Source organism: Protopterus annectens, chromosome 3.part1, assembly GCF_019279795.1.
Source record: "Protopterus annectens isolate FY-2018-M chromosome 3.part1, PAN1.0, whole genome shotgun sequence".
Taxonomy (NCBI): Eukaryota; Metazoa; Chordata; order Ceratodontiformes; family Protopteridae; genus Protopterus; species Protopterus annectens.
In genome coordinates, this window is record NC_056732.1 from 883,985,975 (window position 1) to 883,998,840 (window position 12,866).

Genomic DNA, 12,866 nt, shown 5'->3' on the forward strand with positions numbered 1-12,866 from the left:
GTGGGGTCCCAGGACCAATGCCTGTGGGATGCCATTTGTGACTGGTTTAAAGTTGGACATGGCAACTGCAACTCTGAACATGTGTGTTTGATCTGTCAGCCAGTTGGCCACCCATCCTGTGACATAGCTGGTAACATTCAAGCCGGTAAGCTTGTCCATGATGCCAGAGTGGGGAATGGTGTCGAAAGGCCTTAGTTAGGTCGAGGTGGGCTGTGTGGACTACATTCACCTCCACCTATGTCCTTGGTAACTGTTTCAAATAAGTCAACTAGGTTTAGGAGACAGGATCTACCTTTAACAAAGCCAAGTTGGGTAAAGTCCAGTGTCTGGAGATCCCCATTGTCTCTGTTTATGGGTTCCATGATAATTTGTTCCATAGCTTTGCAGACCAGGCTGAGTAGGCCTATAGGGCAATGGTTTCCTGGTTCTGTTGTGGCACACCCTTTGTGGAGCTGGATGACTGTTGCTGTATGGTATATAGCCAGTGGTAAGGTTGAGTCTGGACAGTGAATGTAAGTGAGGGTGTAGTTCCTTTTGGGGCTGGTGTAAGTCGCAGCCTGGGACATCATCCAGTCCCATTGATGCTGTATTCGTAGGTTTGTAGAGGGCTGTTTCTACCTGCATGTCCATGAAGTCTGGTGCTCTGCATTCTTCTGGGATGAACACAGGCCCTTTTGGGGGTGATGTGGGGGGGGGGGGTTTGCACTGAACTTGTCCCCCAGGATGTGGGCAATGTAAGTTGGTTCAGTGTATCTTTTTTCCATTTTGCAGTAGCTGACAGCATTTTTGAGAGTTCCACCTAAATGTTTGGTATAGCTAACGAAGGCTTTGTGGCTGTTATTCTTGCATTCCTTGGCAATTTGCCTTTAGAAACTGGCATTGGATTATTTTATGTGCGATCATTGTTTCTTCCTAATAATGATCAATCATGCCTTTCCTTATGTGAAGTTTGCTCTATCATGTGTTTGTTCCCTCCTTCTATTGTATAGCTCATTTATGTGCGACAACCACCAGATTGGTTTCCTATATTTGGAGGAGTGCATCATGGTTTTATTTGGCATGTCTCAATACATGCATCCCTGTAAATGCTCATAGAATGCACTTGTAAATGATACTACAGATTGTATAGCATTATCCTATAGCAAGGGTGCTTTAGAACTTTCCACTTTGGTCTTGAGAAGTGTGCTGTTTGCTTTAGAAACTTTCTTCACAGTGGTTTCCTTGACTGTGGGGCTGTGTGATGTGGATGTCCAGTGTGATTACTTTATGATCTGATATTACCAGCGAGGGGTTTATCTCTGTTGTGGAACACTGGTACCCCATGTTGGTGAAGATCAGGTCCAGTATGTTGTCACCTCTAGTGGGCGTGGTAACCAGCTGTTCCAGAGCGTTTGAGTTTTTAAACTCTGGGAAGCATTGGGCAAAGGACGTTGTACACAAGTAATTCTCCCAGTCAGTGTTTTGGTGGTTGTACTCTCCTCATATAATGGTGTTTGGTAGGACATTTGTATTTTCCACTGTTCTCAGGAATGCTGGGTGAGGTTCCTGAGACAAGGTAGGTGATCTGTAGCAGGCTACAATCTGATAAGCAGCTTTGCACAATGTTAGTTGCACTTGCATGGTCTCCAAGGCCTCATGCTGTGCCACTAACCTGAATGTGTGGGTATCCATAGGGTAAATGGATACACCACTTCCTTTTGTATTTCACTCTGGGTTTTGGGGCCAAAGATGCAAGGGATTGAGAGTGTTTTACGTGGAGCATGTCCAACAGCTCTGTGTTTGTCATAGCTTTGTATGTTAGGCAGAGATCACTTCTGAGTAGGCGATATACGAGAGAGTAAAGCTGGAGCATTTTGAGACTTTCAGGCTGCTAATGCTATTTGTGAGGTATGTCTGCAGCCTTTCCAGTTGTTGTTCATATCTTGTGAGGTACACAGCAAAAGGGGCATTGTACTCTGTTATGGATGTAGTGAGTGAAGAGTAGAGGGGAACAATGTCCTCTTCTATCCTGCATGAGACACCTTTTGTGATGAGGTGTGCGACGTAGAAGGATTTCTAGACTACTGCGGGGATGTGATTATCACAGTTGTATCCACTGTCCACCTGTGACCCAAGGTCTCTAATTACACTTTCATTGTTAAGTATACTACCGCCTATGTTGTAGTTCATGGCTACAGAGTTTAAAAGGGGATGACAATGCACTTTTTGGCATTGAGCATGAAGACATGGCTTTGACACCAGGCATCTGTCTCAGTGAGGCCCTTTTGTAGGGTGTCCACATCATCAGTAGTTTTGATTATGGCTCCTAGTTTACAGTCATCTGGAAACTTCATTAGCCACAGACCTTCCATGTTAAAGTTTACTTCAGGGAAGTAGATTCCAGACAGAACAGGAGCCAGGACTGAACCCTGTGGTACTGCACTTGTCTCTGGTCTAATGTCGTACTTGGAGTCTGCTACTTTCACAGTGTGTGTTCTGTCAGTTAGCCAGTTGGCATCCCATCTTATGACATAGCGATTTATACCTAGTTTAGTGGGTTTATCTATAATTCCAGAGTGAGGGATGGTGTTGAAAGCCGTGGCAATATCTACATAGGCTGTGTGAACCACCTTACCCTTGTCTACAGTTCTGGTGACTGCTTCAATGACGTCTATCAGGTTTAGGAGCCTTGATCTGCCTTTTACAAACACAACATGGTTGTGGTCCAGTCTTTGGAGACTACCAATGTCTTTTTTTATAAGTTATATGATGATACATTCCATGGCCTTGCAGAGCAGGCTCATCAGGCTAATGGGCCGCTAGATCCTTGGGACCATGGTGTCTCCCCCTTGTGTAGTGGGATAACCATCGCTGTGTGCCATTCAGCAGGCACAAAGCCTGAGGTGAGGCTATGACTGAACATGGTATATAGATGTGGTGACTGTTCGTTCTGTAGTTTGTGTAGACCACAGCCTGGGATGTTATCTGGTCCCATGGATGCTGTGTTACTGGTTTGGAGAGTGTTTTTTACCTGTGCAGCCATGATGACAGCAACTTTGCAGTCTTCTGTTATGGAGATGTGCTCATTCATGGGTGAGGGGGGGGGGTAAAGTTAGCACTGATCCTATCTGCCGGGATGTTGGCAATATCAGTTGGGTCAGTATATTTAGTGCCATTGTGCTGTAACTCAGAGCAGATCTGAGTGTTTCCATTGAGATTCTTGACATAGCTATAAAATGCTTTGTGGTTGTCTTTAGAATCAGTGTCGATTCTGTTTTCATAACTAGCTTTGGAGGATTTTATCATGGATCACAGCTTCTTACTGATGTGGACCATAGAGCTCCTCCCCTCTTGGGATTTTACCCTGTTTTGCAACAGTATTTTCCTTCTGTTGTGCAGTTTGTTTATGGCAGGGGAACACCAGATTGGCGTCCTTTTCTTGGAGGTTAGCGTCTTGGTTCTGTTTGGGATAGCACGATGCATGCAGTCATGTAAGTGTTTATCAAGTGCAATTGTGAAGGATTAAGTAGTCATAACTGTATTGTCCATCTGCATGTGTGTCCTGCAGTTCAGCACTTCTGTCTTAAGAAGCATGATGTTGGCTTTGGAGAAATTATTTAACATGGTTTCCTTAGTGGGGGTGTGGGTCCAGAATGTGGATATGTAGGGTGATTAGCTTATGGTCAGATGGGACCAATGAGGCGCTGACATCAGGTGTGGAATACCAGTCACGCAGGACAAACCAAACCCCATAACCAACATAAATAACCACAAAGTGAGCTAAATGCTACTCATTGACAGAAGTCTCAGCCTCCAGATGCACACACTTGAGGCACTTCTCGTTATGGATAATATTGATATCTGTGCAGTATCAGTAACCTAGTTCAAGGCTCCAGACAGCACACCAGCACTACCAGGATACAACTCATTCCATACCTTCCAGCATCAGAACTTGAATCATAGCACATAGGGTGAGGATGTATCCATATTCATCAAGGATACCTACACCTCTCTCTACATGCTCTCTACAGGGTATGTGCCCATAGAATGTTGCACAGCAATGTTCTTCACACTCCACAGGGGTGGGGCCACAAAAAACCCTTGGCATTCATGCTCTATGAGCCTGACTAGTGTGTTCTGCAAGGCAATGGAGCCAATCATAATGGAAGTCAACAATACAGAGATTGGGAACCTTCACACAGTTGAGCACACACAGTTTGGCTTGGTCAAATGCAGAACACGCCTCCTGAACTGGGAGGATTTCTTTGAGAGTTACCCAGGCTATGGATGATTGAAATGAGATCCACACAGCCTACCTATGCCTCGCTAAGGCCTTTGACACCATTCCCCAGTCAGGAATCATAGATGAACTCACCAACCTGGCCATGAATCCATACATCACAGGATGGATTGCAAAGTGCCTCACAGATAGATCCCAGACATTACGAGTTGCTGGCTACATGTCAGACTCTACTCCGGTAATGACTGGTGTCCCCCAGTGTTCAGTCCTGGGGTCCCTCCTGTTTGATATAGACTTCTCAAATGTACATGTCAACACAGGAGAGTTGTGGTTGACTAAGTTTCCTGGGAATTGTAAAGGGTTTGCCATAATAGATTCCCCGTAAGACAGACATATTCTCCAGAAGGGACTCTATGAGACAGATGTGTGGTGTCAGAATCATGCCATCCACTGTGGAGGAATGCATAGTGATCCTCTTTGTTGAAAACACAAACTACCACATGGGTGTTACCCCCTTAAAAATGACAAGGTGATAAGGGATCTGGGGACACAAGTAGATAGTCATCTTTCCTTTGACAACCATGTTGCCAAAGTGATTGGGAGATCCTATGTGGCCCTCCTAATCAACAAAGGGTTTGCATCAGGATCCAAAGAGGTAGTGTTGGCACTCTACTCTTACATCATCAGACCCATCATTGAGTACGGTGCACCATTTTGGATGTACTCAACTTAGCATATCCAGCAGCTGTAGAGAACACATAGGCACCTCACCAAGAGGATTACTGGTCTCAAACGGTTGTGTTATGCAACACAATTGCTAAAACTACATCTGTTCTTCGTTGCATACCGCCTACTCAGAGGCACACTCTGCCTAACATACAGAGCCATGTCCAACACATAACTGTTGAACATGCTCCATCTACACATAACAACATTGAGTTGCCCTACACATTCCAGGGATATGAACCTGATCAGGATGATGAATACAACATGCTAGTGGGATACAGTACCATCCCAGACACTTGCCTTACTGTGGAACAGAGTCCCAATGTACATCAGATAGAACCCTCTTTAATTGGAACCTTGATGAGTGGATGGGAAACAGAAAGTTCATGCCAGGCATCACATCAGCAGCCCCATTAGAAAGGGGCTTAGGCTACTAACTATTAGAACTAGGCCTTGGGAGACTACCCAACGGTGTGGTGAAAGCTGAACAACTTGCATTGGCTGATATATGCCTTCATGGAGATAGTCTACTACATACCTATGGACCTATGTGACAGGTACATGTCTACAGATAGTAGATGTGTACTTCATTGTACAGTCATGTTGTACAGCAGGCACATGGAACACATACACTGTAATGCTTACAGATACTGGTGGCTGTTATGTACAGTGGGAGAGATGTGCACCTCATGTCTTTCGTGCCATTGGGATGTGTGCTGGGTGGGACAGTCCTGGATAGCTCCCTGTCATGGTCACCCTCTTACACACATCTCTGCCCATCCATCTTTGGCTTATTATACTGTGTTCCCCTACATATATATATATATATATATATATATATATATATATATATATATATATATATATATATATATATATATATATATATCTAGGTACATAGGCAGATGATAGGCTATCTGCCTGAAGGCATATATTAGTATGTCCAGAGTGTGCAGCTATCACCACCCATGGAGTTAGTTCCCTAGGCCTCTGTGTAGTAGAGCTGATGAAGTGATCCATGGTGTGACAGTTCAGTTTCACATACACTCATCAAGACTCCTCTGGAAGAGTGTCAGTGAGGGTCTCGGCTTAATGTCTGTTGGCATCCTGTTCCAAAGCAAGGGAAGTCTGTGAGTTAGTCATGTATCCCTCCAACATGTTCTATTTAATGTTGTGATGATGATATCCCTAGAGCATGTGGTACAGTGAGCCTGGGTTTACGTCAGATAGCGCATGTACATCAGTTCTGCATTGGACATGGACCTGTCTGTTGGGCAGAGATCTCCTGAGTAGACAGTATCCAACAGAGTACAGACTGAGTTAAATTCAGTCTGGTTGCATGGAGCAACTGTTTGAGGCCAGTAATCCTCTTGTTGAGGTACTTCAGTGGTCTTTCCAGCTGCTGATGATGCCTAGCCTGATTCATCGCAAGTGTGTTGTGGTACTCTTTGATGGGTCTGAGGACTGATGAGTAGAGGGAACCTCCTTCGACCTACATGCAAAGTCCTTGGCAGTTTGTGGGAACACATAACCTGATTTTCTAACCACTTTGTGAATATATTTCTGGAAGTAGAGATGACTATCCACATGTGTCCATAGATCCCTTTTTATTACCTCCATATTTAGGTTGTTGGCACCTATGTGGTATTTGTATGACTGTAGCTCGAGGGCATAATTTTTACACCACATATGTCTGACTAAGACCCTTTTTAAGGATGTCTCTGTTGTCCCACACATCAATTATGACAACTTTTTTGCAGTCATCCACAAACTTGCTAAACATAGTCCTCGTGTGTTTGACTGTATTTCTGATAAGTATGCACCAGACAGGATGGATCCCAGGACTGAGCCATGGGGGACAGCAGTTGTTACCAGATGGAAAAGGAGACCACAATTCTTACCTCGTGGGATCGATCTGGGCCCCAGTTGGCAATCCATCAGATGACATACATATTTATGCACTGGTTGTTGATTTTGTGGATACGACATGTATCTGGGATGTTGGAAGAGGGCTTTCCAAGGTCTATGTGGGGCATGTGTAGCTCATTTCATTGATGTATGTCCTGGGTGACTGCCTTGAAAGCAGTCTAGCAGGTTTGGGAACCATGATCTGCCCTGACCAAACCGAAATTGGTAGGGTTGGGTGTCTGTAGGCTCACAATAGCTCTGTTTATGAGTTCCATCATGATTGACTCCATGGCCTTGCAGATTAGGCTTAATAGACTTATAAGACAATAGTTCCTATGGTCTGTTGTGCACCAACACTTGTGGAGTGTGCCAAATGTTGCTGTAATGCATTCCACAGTTTCATATCCTGTACAGAGAGTGAGTCTCAATGGACTGTTCAGGTGCATGGTCTGTTTGTTTTGGAGTTCACATATGACACAGCTAGGGAAGCCATGTCATCCCATAGATGCCGTGTTTTTAAGTTTGGAAAGTGCTTTTTAATCATTGCATATGTGGTTTCTGGGTTTTCACAGTCTCCAGGTATGATAATGGGCCCTTTTGTCAGTGAGAGGGGGGGTAAATATGTATGAACCTGTCTGACAAGATGTTGGCGGTGTCAGTCATGTACATGTATTAATTTACAGTTTGCACTGACTCAGAACATATATGTGTTTACATTGATATTTATGACATTGCGAAATAAAGCTTCATGGTGCTCTATGGTCTCTTTGACAATATTTTTGCCAGAACATGGATTGGATAATGTTAGGAGTGATCATTGTTTATTGATGATACTGATCAGAGATTTATTGGTCTTCTTTGAATTTTCACTTTCTCTGAACGAGTTCAGTACTTGTACTACATAGTTTGATTATGACAGGAGTCCAATATATTGTATGGGTCTGTTTTCATATCACTGTGTGCGCAAGGCAGGATTGGTGGATAGTGACATGTTTCTGGGGTAAGAACTGCAACTGCCAGATATGTGTGGCCCACTGCTGTACTCAGACATGGCCTAAGTGTGTGAGCATGCCTCTTATGACCTTTCAGTATGTTGCTGACTGGGATTTGCTAAATTTGTTGAAGTGTGTGAGCATGCCCAGTATGGACATATATACTATATGTGTGTGAAAAATCATGTTGTTTTTTACTTCAGGGCTTGCCTTTGTGTTGTACATCAACAGGAAGCATGCTTTGCCTGCAGGGCTTCCATGAGTCGCTTTGCATAGACTTATCAACATTTCTACATACAGGGGGGACAGCTATTATTTGCACATTTCTACCCAGGGGGCACACCTGATTGTTACTGTGGGTGTACATTGGATAAGGGGCTCACCTGACACTTATACACATTTGCTAGGCCTGCACTGCTATGTCAGGTACTCCATTTCAGTCTGTACTGTTGCCTATCATACTGGCTTGAGGCATACTATTGTACTACAGAACTTAGCTTCCAATTCCACGTTTATTAGTTTGTGACTTCATAGCCTACCCAACCCACATCACACTGCCTGTCCTGATGTTATCTGTCTGCATAGGCCTGGGGGGACATTCAGAGGGCATGATACAGCATTTGTTTGTATTTCCATTAGTCTACAATTGCCCTGCTGTGTCTGTGCCAGTGAAATGCTGTCATGGCTTAGTGGTTCAGTACTGTGTCTATAGTGCACAGTATCCTGAGTTTGAGCCCTGTCACTGCTTTTTATTTTCCTACTGGGCAGACCTGACTGGTTAAGGAACAGTAAAGCAGGAGTGAGTGTGTTTAGCCAACTTTGCCTGACTTTGTCCAACGTTGCCCAACGTTATCCGACGTTGTGCTAGTTTGCGTGGTGCACAGCTCCACACAATTGTGCTTAAATATGTTAAATACTGGTAAAATGTGCTTAACACTGCTTTATATTGCTTAATATAGGGCAATCATGCCTCAGGTGGTGCTGCAGGGCTGCCTATGTCAGATGCACATAATACACTCCCTATACATGTTTGAAACAGGTAGTGTCAAGTTAGGCATCCCTTTTATTGTATGTGTGAGTCAGAGAGAGGTGTCATTTCCAGGGTTCCTACTGAGTCAGTGTATGTGCTATGCATTGCCTCTTTGCCAAGGCCAGGGCATACTGGGCACACCTCCTTCTGCTTACCTGGGCAGGCTCAGGTTGTTCCTCCTCTGAGTCATGCTGTGCCTGTGCAGGCCTTGGCAATGGTGGCGGGCTGTTTGGCCCTGCCCTATGCTGTTCCTGCTGCAGCTGTTTTCGCAGGATCATATTGTGCAGCATGGCACATACCATCACAATTTGGGTACATGTAGTTGGTGAGTAATACAAGGCTCCACCAGATGTGTCCAGGCACCAGAACTGTGACTTGAGCATCCCAAACACACACTCAATTATGTTTCTTGTTCGTGCATGTGCCTCATTATGGGGCTCTTGTTTGGATGTATGTGCATTTCTGATGGGTGTTAGCCACGGCTCCAGTGCGTATCCAGCATTCCCCACTAGGTGACCGTCAGGGATGTCCCCATTGGCAAATCTCTGGTACAGCTGCATCAGATGCCAGATGTGGGAATCGTGATAGCTTCCAGGGCAGCCAGCACACACATTCATTATTATGCCCTGGGCATCGCACATGACCTGGCAGTTGATGGAGGGGAAGCCCTTGCGGTTGATGTAGACACTACCCCACTCACTGGGTGGTGCTTTGATGTGTATGTGCGTGCAGTCTATTGCACCCACCACCTCAGGGTATTCTGCTATTTGGTGGAAGAGATGCATATTGCTGGCCAATGCCTCACTGGAATTGGGGAAATATACATGCTCACCGACATGTGCTGACATGGCATCCAGGAACTGGTGCAGTACCCTGGATGCTGATGCCTGTGAAACACCCATAATATCACCAGTTGGTCTCTGGAAGGTACCTGTAGCTAGCATTCGTAAGCCAACACATGCCTTGGTATCCACTGGACTGGGTTCCCCTCTGTTGGTTCTGTGTGTGAGGTGTGGCCGGCACAGCTCAACAATTTGCTGCAGGAGGTCTCCGTCCATTCTATAGCGCTCCACTATCTCCAGCTCATGTAGTCCCTGGTAGGTTACCCTGGGTCTGTACACTCTTCTCCGTCTCCTCACTGTGGGTTGCTCAACAGCATTCACAACATCACCACCCTTAGCACCTTGCACATGTTGGTTTATAATAGCAATGGCAGTCCCTAACATTTTGTCAGCCTTAAGCTTTTTGAGTTTTCACTCTTTCTAAACTGCAGTGTTGCAGAGTTCTTGTGAGAAAACAGGTTAGACTGCTGTTTGCAGAGTTTAAATTGCTGGGCTGGGCTGGGCTAGTTGACTGCCTGTGCAATTGGCTGATTGTGATATATTTCACCTGGCAGCTCTGCTAGTTCTTCTTGGTTAACTTCCTACTACTGCTTTTCCTTCCTTTTTCCCTTTCTGTTTCCAGAAGGGGCAGCGGCGCGCAAACAAGTGCACACGCGCGCACACTAGCGCACATTCTCCTACACGCGCGCACATGCGCGCACACGCTGTGTGCCTATTTGCAAGAAATTTCTGATATATCCACGGCGTACACCTTTGGTTTCTTGTTTATAGCTACAACCACTGTAAACATGCCTCTTGCAATCCTGAGCAACTCAGGGCAAACACATGCCACTGTGCTCCAATCACCTTACAGTCTTTCATACATACCCCCTCATGATGTCACCTATCTTCTACTCGACTACTACCCTACTCCTACACTTACACTCTAGGGACATGGCTCACATGCCAGGGAACGTTGGGATTCATTATCCTTATCCTCATTTGCATAGGATTGCCTACTAATGCTTGGTTACATCTCTCACACTGAGCTTCCCCCCCTTAGCAACCACTACTCAGTGGCCATATTGTTTGTAGCCTGCCGTTCACCTGCATGGCAGGACAAGCTTTTTAGTGTAAAAGCACATTTGTGGGTATTTTTCCCATTTTTTCATTTAATTTAAAGCACAGCATGTTTGCATGACGCTGCGCTATGGTTAAACATCGGTGATCGGAGAAACAAAAATTACATTGGATTTTGCAGATTTACAACATTTGCAAATGCCAATGGGCTTATATTTGCCCATTGGCATGCTTTCTTAACTAGATGCATCCTTTATTTGGAGCTGTCATAGCTCCGTTTATCTATTTGCAGAACGGTACTCCGTTACCAACGGAGTACAATTCTGCAGATAACACTACTCTTGCACGGACAGGTTAGTGGTTCCTGGATCACAAATTTACCTCATTTGCATAGCTTTCAGCAGCAAATGAGGTAATTTGCATACCATAACACTGTCCATGCAAGAGTAGCTTTAAAAGCTCTCATACACGCCCCTACCGGCTATTACTGAATCACTCGGCAGACATATTGCCTGTCTGCCGTCTTAAACTGTTCTTACACTCCGTGCAAGCCTTCGTAAATCTGGCCCTAATTCTTTTCAAATGTTCAGCATAGGCATCTCTGTTTGCTATTATCTCATGGGTGGCTGTAAAAGAAAAAAGGGGAGAAAAAAGAGAAGAGCATTATGCATACCAGTCATGGCTATCCAGCATTCTATTGAATTTGAAGTATTTTTATCTGCATACTTCTACAACGGTGAGATGTCAGCAGTTCTAAATGCATCCAGCCATTGGCTATGTTCTTCCTGCTTGTCCATTTTCAGGTCATTATAATGGTGCCTGCATTGCTCTTCAGTGTGTGGAATGCCATTCGCACTGGAGACAGCCTTGGCCAGATCATCCCATGCCTCATACTTACATTGAGACCCAGCATAGTCCCCCTGCAATAGTCTATGGCTGTTGGGTTTCAATGGGAGTGCAATGAAAATTCTGGACTTCTCTACACTCCATATTTGAACCCTAAATTGGGCACTTTCCCTTCTAGCTACTGCTATACACACAGTGGTCCAACAGCAACAATTGGAATGTTTTCCCACCATTTTGAGAAATCATATTTTACAGGTAGTGTGAAAAAACAACCATGGCAACCTTGTTCGCACAGTGTTAAGTGGACAGCAACAGTGCCAAACAAAGAACAAGTCCGTTTATGAACTAGGAAGGGTAATGTGACAGTTGTCATTAGTTTTTATTTTGGATGCTGCTATAATGGTTGATTGATTTAACTTTGCAGACATATATTAGGGGTATAACTTTTATGACCTGACACAATTGTTTGTGTCTTTGCACATTGATAAAAATAATTTGTACAATGTGGGATTCAAACCTATATAAAATAGACAAATATATTCTTCCAACTGGGTGTTTTTTCATCCTTGCCACAGAAGAAGTGCTTGTCAGATATGCTCACTAATTACAAATACAAAGAACAGAGTGACAGGTTAACCAAGTATGTAACTGAATAAATGGACAAAATTAGTTCAAAAACACCAGCCAAATACAAGACACCATAAGTTGTTTTAGCGCTTTCATTCACATTTAATGTTAAGTGAACTTCTTCAGAAACAACTTCACCATCCATACAACTTAACTTAAATATACACTCAATTACCTCAAATTTACATAATTGATTTCTAATTAAATGTTAAAGCCATATGCAGTAAAAAGCTTATATAAAAAAATATACATTTCATGTGTGTATAAATCATTGTTTGTACAAAGAAGATATATAAATACTAAAATGTGTAACAATATATATACATATGATAAATATAAATTCATGAATTCATCTCTAGAAAACATTTCAAGTTTATAACTTCATTAAGACCAGGAGCTCTATCAGCTTCCAAATATACCTGCCAAAGAGATTCTTTGCATTCTAGTAAAAGCTTTGAATTTCCACTAAATATATCACTTTCCACACTATCTAAAATTGAAAATATGAACGTTTTGAATTCATTACAACTGACAGAATGTTTGGCTAATGCATTATTAAAATCTTTCTATTTAATAGCTAAAAGTTGTTCACTAATTCTAACTTTGAAAGCTCTAGT